Raw genomic sequence first — 16,861 nt, forward strand, 5'->3', positions numbered from 1 at the left:
CAAACTTAGAATGTGCGTGGACTATAAGGATTTAAACAAAGCATGCCCCAAAGATTCTTCTCCGTTGCCCAACATCGATCGCATGATCGATGCCACGGCCAGCCACGAGATCCTCACTTTTCTCGATGCCTATTCCGGGTATAATCAAATACAGATGAACCCGGAGGACCAGGAAAAAACCTCATTTGTCAACAAATACGGAACGTATTGTTATAATGTGATGCCCTTCGGGCTAAAAACCGCAGGGGCCACTTACCAACGCCTAGTGAATAAAATATTCGAAGAACAAATAGGAAAATCAATGGAGGTTTATATTGATGACATGTTAGTAAAATCCCTACGCGCAGAGGACTATTTAATTCATTTGCAGGAAACGTTCGAGATTCTGAGGAAATACAAAATGAAGCTCAACCTCAAAAAATATGTCTTCGGGATCGGTTCGGGCAAGTTCCTCGGCTTCATGGTATCACATAGGGGAATAGATATTAACCCCGATAAAATCAGGGCTGTCGAAGACATCACCGTCGTGGACAGCGTAAAGGCCGTGCAGAGACTAACAGGTCGGATCGCCGCCCTAAGCCGATTCATATCGAGATCGTCCGATCGAAGTCATAAATTCTTTTCTCTTCTCAAAAAGAAGAACGATTTTTCTTGGACCCCGAAGTGCCAGCAAGCATTGGAAGGACTAAAGCGATATCTATCAAGCGCACCACTGCTTCACACTCCAAAAACCGATGAGAAACTTTGTTTGTACTTGGCGGTATCGGAAGTCGCCGGAAGCAGTGTCCTAGTTCGAGAAGAGCAAGGTACGCAATTCCCAGTTTATTATACAAGTCGAACCTTAGGGGAGGCGGAAACTAGATATCCGCTCCTAGAAAGGTTGGCGCTTGCACTGATAAGCGCCTCAAGGAAGTTAAGGCCATACTTCCAATGTCACCCCATATGCGTATTGTCTACTTACCCGCTTCGTAATGTTTTGCACAAACCCAAGTTATCTGGCCGACTGGCCAAATGGGCCGTCGAACTCAGTGGGTATGATATAGAATATCAACCCTGCACGGCCATCAAGTCTCAAGTCCTAGCAGACTTCGTGGCCGATTTCACACCAGCCCTCGTACCCGAAGCCGAAAGAGAACTGTTGAAATCAGGTACATCATCGGGGGTATGGATCCTTTTTACGGATGGGGCTTCAAACGTAAAGGGGTCCGGGCTGGGCATAGTTTTGAAACCACCCATGGGTGGCATTATTAGACAATCTATTAAAACTATCAGGTTGACTAACAATGAGGCCGAGTACGAAGCCATGATTGCAGGTCTCGAGCTAGCTAGAAATTTGGGAACAGAAATCATTGAAGCCAACTGCGACTCCTTGCTGGTGGTAAGTCAAGTAAACAAAACTTTCGAAGTTCGAGAAGGTAGAATGCAGAGGTATTTAGATAAACTGCTTATCACTTTGCGCCATTTCAAACAATGGACTTTACGACATGTGCCACGGGAACAGAATAATGAGGCCGACACATTGGCGAATTTGGGGTCATCGTTCGAGGTAGATGATACGGGCTCGGGGAATGTAGTTCAACTTTCGATATCGGTAATCGAAGAAGGACACGCCGAAATAAATTCTACAAGCTTAACCTGGGATTGGAGAAACAAGTATATCGAATATTTGAAAAACGGAAAACTCCCATTGGACCCTAAAGATTCCAGAACCCTACGAACCAAGGCTGCTCGATTCACTCTGGCTTCAGATGGAACACTGTTTCGAAGAACGTTCGACGGACCATTGGCGGTATGCTTGGGTCCGGGGGATGTCGACTATGTCCTACAGGAAGTACATGAGGGCACTTGCGGGAATCATTCTGGAGCTGACGCATTAGCCCAAAATATAATCAGAGCAGGGTATTATTGGATCGATATGGGCAAAGATACGAAGGAATTTGTTCGTAAATATGACAAATGTCAAAGGTTCGCACCAATGATCCACCAACCCGGAGAATAACTCCACTCAGTCCTATCCCCATGGCCTTTCATGAAATGGGGAATGGATATCGTCGGCCCTCTGCCATCGACCCCAGGTAAAGCCAAATTCATTTTGTTTATGACTGACTATTTTTCTAAATGGGTTGAAGCACATGCGTTCGAAAAAATAAGAGAGAAAGAAGTTATAGACTTTATTTGGGATCATATCATATGCCGGTTCGGGATACCCGCCGAAATAGTATGTGACAACGGAAAGCAATTCATTGGCGGCAAAGTAACAAGATTCCTCGAAGACCACAAGATAATGAGGATACTGTCAATGCCGTACCACCCCAGTGGGAACGGGCAGGCCGAATCAACGAATAAAACTGTCATTCAAAACCTAAAGAAGAGATTGAACGATGCTAAAGAGAGATGGAGATAAATCCTACCTGAAGTCCTTTGGGCATATCGGACAACATCAAAATCCAGTACGGGGGCGACCCCGTTCTCCTTAGTATATGGATCCGAAGCATTGATACCAGTCGTGGTTGGTAAACCCAGTGCCAGATTTCAATTCTCGATGGAAATCAAATAACGAGGCTATGAACACAAGACTCGAATTATCGAACGAAAGGCGAGAAACTGCCCTCGTCCGAATGGCTGCCCAAAAGCAGCGAATCGAAAGGTATTATAATCGGAGAACCAAGCTCCGCCATTTCAAGCCTGGGGACTTAGTGTTGAGAAAAATTACCGTCAATACCCAAAATCCGAATGAAGGAAAGCTAGGAACGAATTGGGAAGGACCATATCAGGTACTCGAGGACATCGGAAAAGGGTCGTACAAGATCGGCGTCATAAACGGCAAACATTTATCAAGCAACTAGAATGTATCATATCTAAAACGGTACTACTGTTAAGTCCGAACAAGGGACGGACCTTCCATCAGAAAGCACGCGTTGCACTCTTTTTCCTTATACCGGTTTTATCCCAAATAGGTTTTACGGCAAGGGTTTTAATGAGGCAACCACTGGTCGTGCAGCATTTGTAATAATATCCGGGGCTACGCAAGAGAGTTACTTCACAGCAACAGGATCCCAATAACTGTAAAGAGCCAAATGGTCGAAGCGAGCCATGCTCGTATAATTTGGCCCGAACCCGGGCGTGTAATAGCATGCGAAGAGTTAAGATATAATGCGACCATTGAGCCTACGGGCTATTTTTCTCATTATAAGTTTCGAGCAAACACTCACTCGACCAAATAGCCTACGGGCCGCATTAATTCGAGTACGAATTATTCACTCGATCAAGCCTACGGGCTATTTCTCATTTTGAGTTCGAGCAAACACTCACTCAACCAGATAGCCTACGTGCTGCATCAATTCGAGTTCGAATCAATCACTCGACCAGGTGTACGGGCTACTTTTCATTTCGAGTTCGAGCAAACACTCACTCGACCAAATAGCCTATGGGCCGCATTAATTCGAGTTCGAATCATTCACTCGATCAAGCCTATGGGCTATTTCTCATTTTGAGTTCGAGCAAACACTCACTCAACCAGATAGCCTACGTACTGCATCAATTCGAGTTCGAATCAATCACTCGACCAGGCCTACGGGCTACTTTTCATTTTGAGTTCGAGCTAACACTCACTCGACCAAATAGCCTACGGGCCGCATTAATTCGAGTTCGAATCATTCACTCGATCAAGCCTACGGGCTATTTCTCATTTTGAGTTCGAGCAAACACTTACTCAACCAGATAGCCTACGTGCTGCATCAATTCGAGTTCGAATCAATCACTCGACCAGGCCTACGAGCTACTTTTCATTTCGAGTTCGAGCAAACACTCACTCGACCAAATAGCCTACGGGCCGCATTAATTTGAGGTCGAATTATTCACTCGATCAAGCCTACGGGCTATTTCTCATTTTGAGTTCGAGCAAACACTCACTCAACCAGATAGCCTACGTGCTACATCAATTCGAGTTAGAATTAATCACTCGACCAGGCCTACGGGCTACTTTTCATTTCGAGTTCGAGCAAACACTCACTCGACCAAATAGCCTATGGGCCGCATTAATTCGAGTTCGAATCATTCACTCAATCAAGACTACGGGCTATTTCTCATTTTGATTTCGAGAAAACACTCACTCAACCAAATAGCCTACGTGCTGCATCAATTCGAGTTCGAATCAATCACTCGACCAGGCCTGCTACATTCTCTTCAAAGTCGAATCGTTGACAATTAATAAATCTAAAGGGCTACGTTGCCCCAAGTTTGAATAAACGCTCGCTCGGTTGCAGAGACCACGAGGTTGAAGTTTGATTTAAGTGGTTTAAATACATAGAGATATGCCTACACACAAAATATTATAGACATAGGTGGCTACCGCAAAAAAAAAATCTCTAAACGGGAGCGGTCTTTTCTTTATCAGGTTCCCCCCCGTCCTCGTTCTCGGAACCGCTTTCATTCCAATCATCATCATCATTGGAAACCAGTGCTTCAGCATCAGCTTCGAGTTCTTTTGCCCTTTTTATCTCTTCTGCGAGATCGAAGCCACTGGCATGAATCTCCTCGAGAGTTTCCCTTCTGGATCGGCACTTAGCAAGTTCGGTGACCCAATGCGCTCGACTATCGGCGGATTCAGCTGCCTCTCTTGCCTGGACTTGGGCAGCTTCAGTATCGGCCCGATAGACTGCCATGAACGCATCCGTATCGGCCTTTGCCTTTTCAGCATCGGATTCGGCCTTGGCGAGTACAGAGGCCAACCGAGCCTCAAGCTCCTCAATTCTTCTTGCTTGAACCAGGCCTTTTTCCTTCATTTTCTGAAGTTGGGTTTCGGACGACGATAACTGGGCTCGAGCAGTCTCTTTTTCTGCAGCAAAGCGGTCCATACCTTCTTTCTACCGCATGGACTCCATCCTTATCATGTCGACCTCCTCACAAAGCTTCTTGATCATCTCGATTTTTTGCTGCAGCTATAAGATCGAAATGTTAGCTATCGTTCCGGTATCAAGCCAATAGGCTTTCAAAAGCATCATTACCTGCTCAGACAAATCATTCTGATCTCGATAAACCTTGGCCAGCTCAGCCCGGAGGCCTTTTATTTCCTCCTCTCTCTGCCCCAAGGAAAGTCTAAGGGAGTTCCTCCCGTCAGTAGCGCAGTGCAGGTCGGTCGCGTATCGATGCAGCTCATTCTCGGAACGAGAACATTGTTCTCGATGGACTACCGTTGCCTAAAAAGAAACAAGAAGCGAAGTTAACGAAAAACGAACATAAAGACAGTACCGACAAAATAATTTCACCTGATTCAAGGCCTGCCGCAATCCGTGAAAAAGATCCAATTCATCACCGGTACCGGCAACGTGTTCGATACCAGTAAACAGGTCACGAAATAGATCTTCTTCATCGTGTGGCCTGTCTAGATCAAGGGCCCCCAGAGCTTGAGCTTCCCGAATCACCTCTGCGGAAAATGCGGGAAAGATAGGCGAGTCCTCGATCGTTGCTGCCCCAAATGACTCACTTGGAGCGTTCCCCTCGGCTCGAAGGGGTTCGAGGGGCTCTTCGATTGTAACCCCTACCGGTTGACTCCGATGAGAGGCGTATTTGGCATCCGATAGTTCGGGGACTCTACCTGAATCTTTCTCCGGTATATCTTCAGTTCGAGGTAGAGCCTCATAGAGCATCATCGATCCTGCCAGCGATGAGGCATCGGTGGCTCTCTTCGTTCGGACCGCCAACGTGGACTCATTGTCTTCTTCTTCTTCTTCTTCTTCTTCTTCTTCTTCTTCTTCTTCTTCTTCTTCTTCTTCTTCTTCTTCTTCATCTTCATCCCTTAGACGCAACACGGATTCCACGGTCAAAGGAATGACATTCTTGTTCGGCTTACGAGCCGTCCTTTTCTTCTGTTTTGGATATTCGGGAACCGAGGCTCTCTTCCTTTTATTTTCCTTCATCGGCTTCGGGACAGAGGTCGAAACGTCCTCCGCATTGGACAGATGCCTCAAGACCGCATCTTTACCCAAACCTGCATATGGGAAACTTTATAAAAAATATTTTAAGAAATGCCTCGTTCGGATCATCAGGGTCCGAGAAATGAGCTTACCGTGATTTTTGGCCTCCCACCGACCCTTTGACAAATCACGCCATGAGCACTCGGCGTATGTGGAGGTCGAAACAAGAGCCCGTACCCAGCTCTTGAGATCGGGAACCGCTCCGGGCATCCAGGGAACCGCTACATCACAAAAGGAGGAGTGTCGATAAGAGAATAAATGGAAGAACAAAATAGAAGCAAGAGCAAGATCACACTTACGTTTCATATTCCACTCCTCGGGAAAGGGCATCTTTTCAGTCGGGATCAAGTCCTAAGTCCTTACTCGAACGAATCTGCCCATCCAACCCCGGTCCATGTCCTCGTCAATACTCGAGAACAGAGCCTTGGTAGCCCGACGCTGGAGTTTTATTAACCCTCCTCGAAAAAGTCATGGACGGTACAGCCGAATAAGATGATCGAGGGTGAACGACATCCCCTCGATTTTGCTCACAAAATACCGGATCAGGATAACGATCCGCCACAAAGATGGATGGACCTAGCCTAGGGTTACCTGATATTGTCGACAGAAGTCAATAATGACGGAATCGAAGGGACCCAAAGTGAAAGGGTAAGTATATACGTTCAAAAACCCTTTCACGTAAGAAGTAATATCTTCGTCAGGGGTAGGTATTATTACTTCTTTTTCACCCCAATTGCAATCCTTCTTTAACAGATCGAGGTGCTTCTCGGTTATCGAACACGTGTACCTTGATACCGACTCACACCGGCCAGGGACTGATGAACTTTTATCAACCTTAAAATCTGAAGTAAGGACGCATGTCCCGGGAACACACTCCTCAGGCCGTGGTTCTGTCGGTGCCTCATCGGTGACACACTGTGAAGATGAAGCCTTCTCTTTCTGAGGAATGTTTTGCGATGTTTTCGCCATTTTTGAATTCAAAAGTAAGGAATAGAAGAAAGTGACAGAGATTTGGTAGAAATGAAGAGGGATTTTTCGGAAAGAAATTACAGATTTACTGGTAAGTTGGAGAGTACGAAGAAGAACTAGGGAAATTTTGGAATATAGAAGATGTAAAAATGGTAAAAGATAAAAGTAAGGGTTATTTATAGGTTCAAACGATGGCGGTTCAGTATCAGTAGTGGCCGACCACCGCCTGACATGCATTAAATGCCTTGAAAGACTAAACCGACGGGATAGCTACCAGATGCATCATGGTCGAAGCTGATGGAAACGACTAGATATAATCCGATCGAGCTGTTGAAAATCATATCGTTTCTCGCCATATTCTTTCTGAGAAACGAGGGGACTATTTGTATACGGTCGAAATAGATTTTATCCTTGACATGTCCGGTATGGTCCGAAGGGTGATGTATCGAAGTAAGATCCCGAAGGGGGGACGAACTAACTTCGAACCCGGGGAGGCCGATCCGTGTCGAGATCGATATCATAATCAAACTCGAACAAGAATCGAACCATGACGCAAGGTAGACCTATCGTGCTGATAATCCAAAGACCGACCAACACTGACCTGGAATCAATTCAAGGGCTCGAACCAGGATCGGGCCCGAACCAGGATCACAAGTTCGAGCTGAAATCAAGCTCGAACCAAAATCGAGGATTCTAAGCGAGATCGAGCTCGCAGACAAAAGCCGTTGCAATCCCACTAGAGGGAATCTTGGCAGAAATTATGGAAAAACTGACTTATCATGGGTCTTCCACTGAATGTTTATTTTGTTATGCTTGGAGCCGAATCCCTCCACTATAAGAGGGTTTGGTTATCATTTCTGTAGCACAGGTTCTTCTGAGACTTACATTGTAACAAAAGTATTATATTCTTCTGCAGTAAAGAATCGCTCTTCCAGTTTCTTAGATTGATTCTATTTGTCGAATCCTAAGGTTCACTGTTCTTGATAATCTTATCCAGATTGCATTCTCTCCAATCTACATTTATATTTTATTTATCCTTGCATTTTGTATCAAATTACGCCACATATCCTCGGAACTGCGTATAAATTCAACTCTATCCATTTTTCGGGTAAACAGTTAGCAAAGAGAAGAAGAAAATATCACCAAATTAAAAATTTTAAAATTAATAATAATATCAACCATTTAAAATAAAAAGATCGAGCGTGTATTTTTTATTTATAAAAATATAATCACAGCAACTCTTCATTCTTTCAACATCACCTTTAAATTTAATTCTTAAGAAAATCAAACTCTTTGGACTGCTATTTTCTTTGTTGAGTACTTACCCAAGATTGCTATAAACTAAATTAAGGAAATCTAGAGGAAAAATTGAATAAGCTATTGTATTAAAATTTTGAATAGTATATTTAACAATTATAAGTATTAAGGAGTATAGGAAAACTACATTGGAACAAAGTTGGAAAGAAATGTGGCAAAACACCCTCGAAAAGAAGATCTTTCAATTACCAAAACTAATATCATCTTCATTGCTGGTAAGAAAAGGAGAAAGATAAAGTCATTCAATGTCAAAAGTATCCTAGATATGAGAATGTATAAGAATGTACCTCATAATTTTCAAGCCTTGTAAAATTTTAATATCAAACGAATAACAAATTAAAATTACACGAGCTATTTGCAATATCTAAATTAGATTATCAAATTAAAATAAACAGAAAATAAAACAAACACAAGCTCCAAAATTTTCATAATGTTAACACATTAGGGACGCTCATGCTAAAAGTTTATAATATGTAATTCAATGGTTTGGTTTGGGCGTAGCACAGACCAACTTTTACTAGTATTTTTCTATATATTAGAAGAGCAAGACTTCCGACATGTATGCTTCAAATCTTTTTAATAAAGCTTGAGGGCATTTAGGTCATCTCACATCAACTCTATACGTGCCCTTTTGCGAGATACTACGTGTAGCTTTTAAGCTACTCCCAGATGTACGCTTTTCTCCTATTCTAATATATAGAAATATATCATATACAATGGAGTTACAAAGCTACTCAGATTTTCTACTGTCTTTCTTAAATCTCTTCAACTTGCAGGTAAGTTTGTTACTCTTTAACATTAATTTTGTTGCTTTCTATGTGCTGTATTTCTTCTTTTTGGTTCCAATTTATTTCAACCCACATACAGTTCTTTTTATAGCAATGGTAAGGTCACTAAACACTGGATATTTACCTCAAATTCATGAAAATAAACTGAATTAAAGACAACATCCGAAAATTTTCGAGTTAGGATTTTGATGGATGAAATTGGGGGAAGGTTTTTTTATTTTTGTGCGGAGATGAATTGAAATTAAGAGCTCAGCTTTGAGTATTAAATTTCTTTGAAAACTTGTATTGCAAAAACCTTTCTTCGCTCAATTTCTCTCTCTAAAATTTTCTCCATGTTCATATTTGGATTTATGATAATTTTTCTTTTTTATTGTTTTGTGAAAAGTTTTGGCTTTTGAAGTTGAATTATGTTGAATTTGTTGTACTATTACTTTCTGACATTTATGTTGAAGAGAATTCGTTGGTTATGATTGTGAAAAAGAAGAAAATAAATAACTATGTGTAACGATTCGGCCGGTCGTTTTGAGTATTACAGCCTTGTTCCCCCATTTACTGCTCAATTGATTCTTTATAGTTATTTTATGACTTACCGGGTTAATTGGTTCGGATCCGGTGAGGTTTTACAATGAATTGGAACACTTAGTTCCAATGTTTAAAGCTTAAGTTAAAATAGTGACCGGATGTCGACTTATGTGTAAACGATCCCGGAATGGAGTTTTGATGATTCCAATAGCTTTGTATAGTTATTTTGAATTTCGGAGCGTATCCGAAAAATTATTTGGAGGTCCGTAGTGAAATTAGGCTTGAAATGACGAAAGTTGAATTTTTGGAAGTTTGACTCGGGGGTTGACTTTTAAATATCAGAGTCGAAATCCGATTTTGGAAAATTGAATAGCTTCGTTATGTCACTTATGACTTGTGTGCAAAATTTGAAGTCATTCCGGATTGATTTGATGTGTTTCGACACAAGATATATAATTTGAAAGTTCAAAATTCATTGATTTTGAATTGAGGTGTGATTCGTCGTTTCGATATTGTTAGGTGTAATTTGAGGGCTCGAGTAGGTCCGTATTATTCTATAGGACTTTTTGGTATATTTGGTTGAGGTCCCAGGGGTCTCGGGTGAGTTTCGGATGGTTAACGGATCAAATTTGGACTTAAGGAAATGATGGAACTGCTGCCTACTGGTGTGATCGCACCTGCGAAGCTTTTGATCGCAGGTGTGAAGCCGCATTTGCGCGCAACAAGTCGCAGAAGCGGCCAAGAGTGGAACTGGGCAGTGCTCACAGGTACGAAGAATTTGCCCGCATATGCGAGGCTGCATGTGCGAAGGGTGGGCACAGAAGCGAAAAATGGTGAGGAAGCCGGGCAGCGTAGGTGCGGAATTTTTATCCGCAGATGCGGAGTCGCATACACGCTTGGATCATCGCAGAAGCGGCCTAGCTCGCAAATGCGCCCATTTTTCCGCAGAAGCGAGGGTCGCATGTGTGTCTTCTTGTCCGCAGATGCGAAAATCGCTGGGGCAGAAGCTTAAATTCGGGGTTTCGTAATTTTCACTCATTTTCGGATTTTGGAGCTCGATTTGGGCAATTTTGGAGAGGCATTTTCTACACAACTTGGGGTAAGTGTTCTTGACTCCCTTGTGATTATATTTCATGAATTAATCTTCATTTTTAGTGTAAGATTATCGAATCTTCAAGAGAAATGAGAGGAAATTTCTATAATGTCACAAAACAATTTATTTGAGTTTTGAATACTGATTCGGAGTTGGATTAGAGTGAAATTAGTATGGTTGAACTTGTAATTGGATGGGTTGTCGTATTTTGTGAGTTTCGTCGGATTCCGAGACGTGGGCCCCACGAGTGATTTTTGGGGCGTAATTTCAGATTTTGTGAAAAATATTAGTATTTTGATATGAAATTAATTCTTATAATTTTGTGGACTGAATCAAATTAATTGTGGCTAGATTTGAACCGTTCAGGAGTTGATACGCGCAAAATGGAATTTCTGGAGCATTTTGATCTTGCTTGGAATTTGGATTCGTCTTGTTCGAGGTAAGTAACTCTTCTAATCTTGGAGCTGAGTGTATGAACACTGAATATATGTATTATGTGAATTGTTGAGAAGCGACGCACATGTTAGGTGACGGGCGTGTGGGCGTGCACCATAGAAATTATGACGTAATTGGTTCCGTGGAATTTTGTAGTTAAATAATCTTGGCATTTTCCATGCAGTTTTATGTATTAAAGAAATTGAGCTGAGAATCATATTAAAAATCATGTTGAGGTTATGTGCCAGTATTATTGGGACCCACAGAGGTCATATTGCTGTGAATTATTTGTTTTAAATTGAAAATTCATGCTCAGTAATATTCATTTTATTACATATCATCATTTTCGGGTTATTTTCATGACATTGTAAGCCCATGAGAGAGAGAGACTGGAGAGATTGATTATTGAGGGAGGTCGAAGGCCTGACTGTGAGGCTATTTTTGGGATAGAGCTGCACGCCGCAGCAGGCCATGTTGGCTATATATATATATATATATATATATATATTATTATTATTATTATTATTATTATTATTATTATTATTATTATTATTATGTGGATCGGGGTTGCCCGCCTGCAACAGGCATTATATGCTTATTATAGCACGTGAGTTATCCGTGCAGTACGTGAGTTGTCTGTGCAGATTATAGCGCTTGGGCTGAAGGAGCCCCTCCGGAGTTTCTACACACCCCTAGTGAGCGCAGGTACCTATTGAGTGCGAGTGCCGAGCGATTGGAAGGACTAAGTGACTGGGAGGACTGAGTGAAATGATACTCTGAGAGTATTCATATGGTTTTATCACTGAGTTGCATCGCATTGACATGCACACATGACATGCATGCATAAAGATGTATTTTCCTCATGGTGTACAGTATCACATCATTCATGATTTCTCACACATGTTGACAGATGGGCATTGTGATGCATTTGTTTTACACGGGTTATCTGAAAAATTATTGTTTTCAAACTTATTCATATTTTTGGCAACTTCGGTAAACGGTTTGGGTTTTCCCTAATGTACTTGAAAGGAAGAACTATTTTTTTTTTGAAATCATGATTTAGCTGAGCATTTTATCTCTGAGTTACTTCTTGTATTATTTGTTTTACATGGTTATGGACTGTTATGGACTATTGGTTTTGGACCCGACCTTAGTACAAGCTCGTCACTACTTTCAACCTAAGGCTAGGTTTGTTACATATTGAGTACATGGGGTCGGTTGTACTCATACTATATTTCTGCACCTTGCGTGCAGATGTTGGCTGCTGATGTTGTTGTGTTCATTGGGAGATGGATCTAAAGATGTACTTGCGTTCCGGTTGTAGCTGCCTCTTGTTCATGGTAGCCTTAGATTTATAACAATTTGTTCATGTACATTTCGATCAGATGATGTATTATTTCATACCAATTTTGTAAATTCTATTCTTAGAAGCTCATGATTTTTACTACCAGTTCTTGGGGAAATGTATTGGTTTTATCTATTTTCTTTTAATTAATTGCCTTATTAATTTCATTGAAATTAGATAGTTGGTAATTGGCTTACCTAGCGGGTTGGGTTAGGTGCCATCACGACTAGTTGAATTTTGGGTCGTGACACTATAAGTTTTGGTTTAAATTATATACGCCGCCAGTTTAAGAAAATTATCTCTAGTTGTTATAGCGGATAATCTATCGTATTTTTAATACAATAATGCTTAGAAGTTAAGAAAGTTTGATTGTCCAAGGAACTTAATTTAGAATTCTTGTAACTGTGTTTTATTTTTACGTGTCCAAATGGAGAAATTTTGGAATCCTTTCTTGTTGGGTTTTATACATGCATTTAGTAGTTCCATTCATTTGCAAATGTCTGTTTAGTTGCCTGAGATAGTACTTTGATCGTGAAACAGGTGGATATTGATTGATTAGTTCCACGGTTGATCTAATTCTTCTGATCCAAAGTTTCTTTTGTTAATTGTTGAATAATCTCTTTTTGAAGTCAAATTTGAGTTTGATTTTCAAATTTAGTTGGCATTCTTTTACATAAATGATATTTTGTTTCGTCTTCATTTAAGTTTTCGCTCAGCGATGTGGTACTAATCTAATCATATGTTTATTGTTTCATCGTTTCGGACTTCTGTAAGTACTGGTATTCTATTTGCTTTTTATTTTTCTCCGTATCTGCTTGGTCATAAATAATCCTTCAATTATCTATTTTTCCTCTCTAAGCCTAAGAAAGAAAAATGATTGAGTGCATTTATTCTCTATTTTGTATTACTTGCCTTTCCGTGTTCTAATCAGGTAAAAAAAAGTGGTCATTTATCTTCAATGTCAATTTGTACAATATTCTTTTGCTTATTTCAATTGAATTGGAATACTTAAACTACAATTGCCTAGAAATGTAGTGTAATGATCCGACCGGTCGTTTCGAGAGTTGTAGCCCCGTTTTCCCCATTTCGGCGTCCTTTTGTGCTTTTCAGCTATATTATGATATATCGGGTTAGTTGGTTCAGGTCAAGAGTGGTTTCGGAGTGAATTGAGACACTTAGTGTCTTATTTAGAACCTTAAGTTGGAAAAGTCAACCGGATGTTGACTTATGTGTAAACGGTCTCGGGTTTGAATTCTGATGGTTTCATTAGCTTCGTTAGATGATTTTGGACTTAGGAGCGCGTCCGGAATGTGATTTGAAGATCCGTAGTGGAATTAGGCTTGAATTGACGAAAGTTAGAAATTTGGCGATTTCGGTCGGCAGTGAAAAATTTGATATCGGGGTCGGAATGGATTTCCGGAAGTTGGAGTAGGTTCCTGGTGTCATTTGTGACGTTTGTGTAAAATTTGAGGTCATTCGGACGTGGTTTGCTAGGTTTCGGCGTCGTTTGCGGAATTTGGAAAGTTTAGAAGTTCTTAGGCTTGAATCCGAGGGTAATTTGGTGTTATGATGTTGTTTTGAGTGATTTGAAGGCTCGACTAAGTTCGTATGTTGATATATGACTTGTTGGTATATTTGGTTGAAGTCCCGAGGGGCTCGGCGTGATTCCACATGGCTAACGAGAGGTTTGGAATTTGGAAATGCAGTTGAACTGCTGCTGGTGGTGTTTTTCCGCACCTGCGGAGGGGGAGCCACAGGTGCAAGGTCGCAGGTGCGCTTGGGGAGCCGCAAATGCGGACATAGAGGATCTGGGCTGGAACCGCAGGTGCGTAAGAGTGGTCGCATCTGCGAGCCCGCAGATGCGAGGCTGAGTCGCAGATGCGGAAGTGAGGAGATTGGCCTATTCCGCAGAAGCGGAGGGAGATGCGCAGGTGCGCAACCGCAGGTGCGAGAGGTAGGCCGCATATGTGGAACCTGGAGTATTAAGTGAGTTCCGCAACTGCGATGAGAATTTCGCAGGTACAGTGTCGCAGAAGCAAGGAAGTGGACCACAGGTGCGGTTTCACTGGGCAAAAGGTATAAAAAGGGGACTTCATGATTTTTGCTCATTTCCACAATTTTCAATTTGGACTTTGGAGCTTTTGGGGTGATATTTGAAGGGGATTCAAGGATATTCATTGAGGTAAGTTGCTTGAGCTCTATTATCATTAGCTATGGTATTTTTCCGTTGATTTTCCACCTAATTAGTAGGATTTTTGAAGTGAAATAAGGGGTTAGGGCTTGGGATTTTTGGAGAGAGTAATTTGGGGATTTGAGGGATCAAATGAGGTCGGGTTTTGATGAATTTAGTATGGGTAGACTCATGAGTGAATGGGCTTTCGGGTTTTGTGACTTTTGTCGGATTTCGAGACGTGGGCTCGGGGGCCGGGTTTGAGTGAATTTCTGGATTTGGCCTATAATTTGGTATTTTTCTTGTGGGATTCATTCCTTTAGCTCATATTGATCGTATTTTATTGCTTGTGGCTAGATTCAGGTCATTTGGAGGCCGGTTCGAGAGGAATGAGCATTCCGGAGTAGGAGTTCTACGATGTTGAGGTAAGTAACAGTTTTAAATCTGGTCTTGAGGGTATGAAATCCGGAGTTTGGTATAATGTGACTGTTTAGAGGTGGCACCCATGCTAGATGACGGGCGTGTGGGTGTACGCCGTGAGGGATTGAGACTTGGTCCGTCCCGGGAGACTGTGAAGTCTAATAACCTTTATTTGTGTTTATATGCATTCCTGTCTACTAGAACTTAACTACCTTTCATGTTAGAAATCATGCTTAGGCTATATTCCTGCTCATGGTAGTTATATTCAGTCATAGTGATTCTTGTACATGTTTACCTCAGTCTCTGCTATTTTCCCTGATGATATACTGTAACACTTTGATTTGGGTTGCTTTCCCTTTCCTTATTGAGAGCTATGAGACTAGAGAGGTTTATGACCGAGTGAGGCCGAGAGCCTGTTTGTGAGGTATTGTACCTTAGCACGTGAGTTGTCCGTGCGGGCCTTGATATGATATTATAGCACGTGAGTTGTCCGTGCGGATTATAGCGCTTGGGTTGTAGGAGCCCCTCCGGAGTCTGAACACCCCCAGTGAGCGCATGTACCTATTGAGCGTGTGCATTGAGGGCTGAGAGTTGAGTGGCGAGTTATTGAGGGTTTGAGTGATAGTGTCTGTGAAGTTTTATCTATTTCACTTTGTTGCTGCATTTAACTGATAATTGTCTGGCTGGAATTGGTAATTATGCAAATGATCCTTTACTCATGTTTACTCTTAACCGTGAAAACTATCAACTGAATTCTTCTGTATAGCTCATCACTACTTCTCAATTCCTTATTTATTGTTGTTACTTGCTGAGTCGGTTGAACTCATACTACACCCTGCACTACATGTGCAGATCCAGGTGTGTCTGAGCACGGAGACTATTGAGTCCAGGCCTGTTTGAGTTTCGGAGACTGCAAGGTAGCTACCAGCGTCCGCAGGATCTTGTTACTTCTTCTACGTTTCTTTCTATTTGTATTGATATTTAGACATTGGCTGTAATAGTTTTAAATACTTAGACGCTCATGACTTGGTGACACCCTCATGTTTGGGGCTCGTTTTCCGCACTTTGTTCCAAATTTGAGTTTAACTTTGATTTTATGAAAAAACAAAATTCTTGATATGGAAAGCTTTACTTTAATTTTATATTTAGTTTGGAAGTATTTTGGGAAGGTCGGCTTGCCTAGTACCACTGATAGGCGTCATCACGACACGTCGAGTTTTATAGATGGTCTCACTTTTCAGCTACGGTTGCTTATGACCTGAGAGAGGGTGTCTGGTGCTACCTTTGATGAGGTTGTCGACATTGCTCGGTAGATTGAGATGGTTCGCGGTCAAGAGAGGGTTGAGAGGGAGGCCAAGAGGCCTCGTGGTCAGGGTGGATTCAGCGGTGCTCCTTCTGGGGGTCAGTTCCAGCACGGTAGAGGTCGTCATTTCAGACAGGGTCAGATAACTCGGCCATTTCACCGTGGTGTATCATCTGGCCATGGTTCTCATAATCATCAGCAGGGGCAGTCATCATTCAGTGCACTACCAGCGTAGAGTTCTCATCATGCCTCGCCCGCTCAGATATCCCCGGGTAGTTCTTTTGGGCATCAGGAGCAGCAGTTTCGTCAGAGGAGGGGTTGTTTCGAGTGCGGAGATTTTTATCAGATTATGAGAAATTGCACTAGGCTATTGGGTGGGACTCCACAGCGGAGTACTCGACCGATGGCAGCAACACCAGTTCCTCCACCACTTACCCAGCCAGCCAGGGGTGGAGCTCAGCCAGCTAGGGGTGGAGCCCAGACAGCTAGTTGTCCGTGCGGATTATAGCGCTTGGGCTGTAGGA

At 42.1% G+C, this 16,861-nt stretch overlaps 2 long non-coding RNA genes across 3 annotated transcripts in view; both read left to right on the top strand.

Moving 5' to 3' along the window:
• LOC108943164 (uncharacterized) overlaps window positions 1–16,861 on the top strand; it is a 156,400-nt gene that overhangs the window by 95,483 nt on the left and 44,056 nt on the right. The window lies entirely within an intron of this gene.
• Window positions 8,961–16,079, top strand: LOC138899606 (uncharacterized). Of its 2 annotated transcripts, XR_011411340.1 has the most exons (4): window positions 8,961–9,037; window positions 11,031–11,103; window positions 14,972–15,039; window positions 15,887–16,079. It is a non-coding gene; the product is annotated as an uncharacterized lncRNA (long non-coding RNA). The 2 variants fall into 2 exon arrangements; XR_011411339.1 differs by lacking the exons at window positions 14,972–15,039; window positions 15,887–16,079 and adding an exon at window positions 12,354–12,549.

The sequence above is a fragment of the Nicotiana tomentosiformis genome, chromosome 9 (genome assembly GCF_000390325.3).
Source record: "Nicotiana tomentosiformis chromosome 9, ASM39032v3, whole genome shotgun sequence".
NCBI lineage: Eukaryota > Viridiplantae > Streptophyta > Magnoliopsida > Solanales > Solanaceae > Nicotiana > Nicotiana tomentosiformis.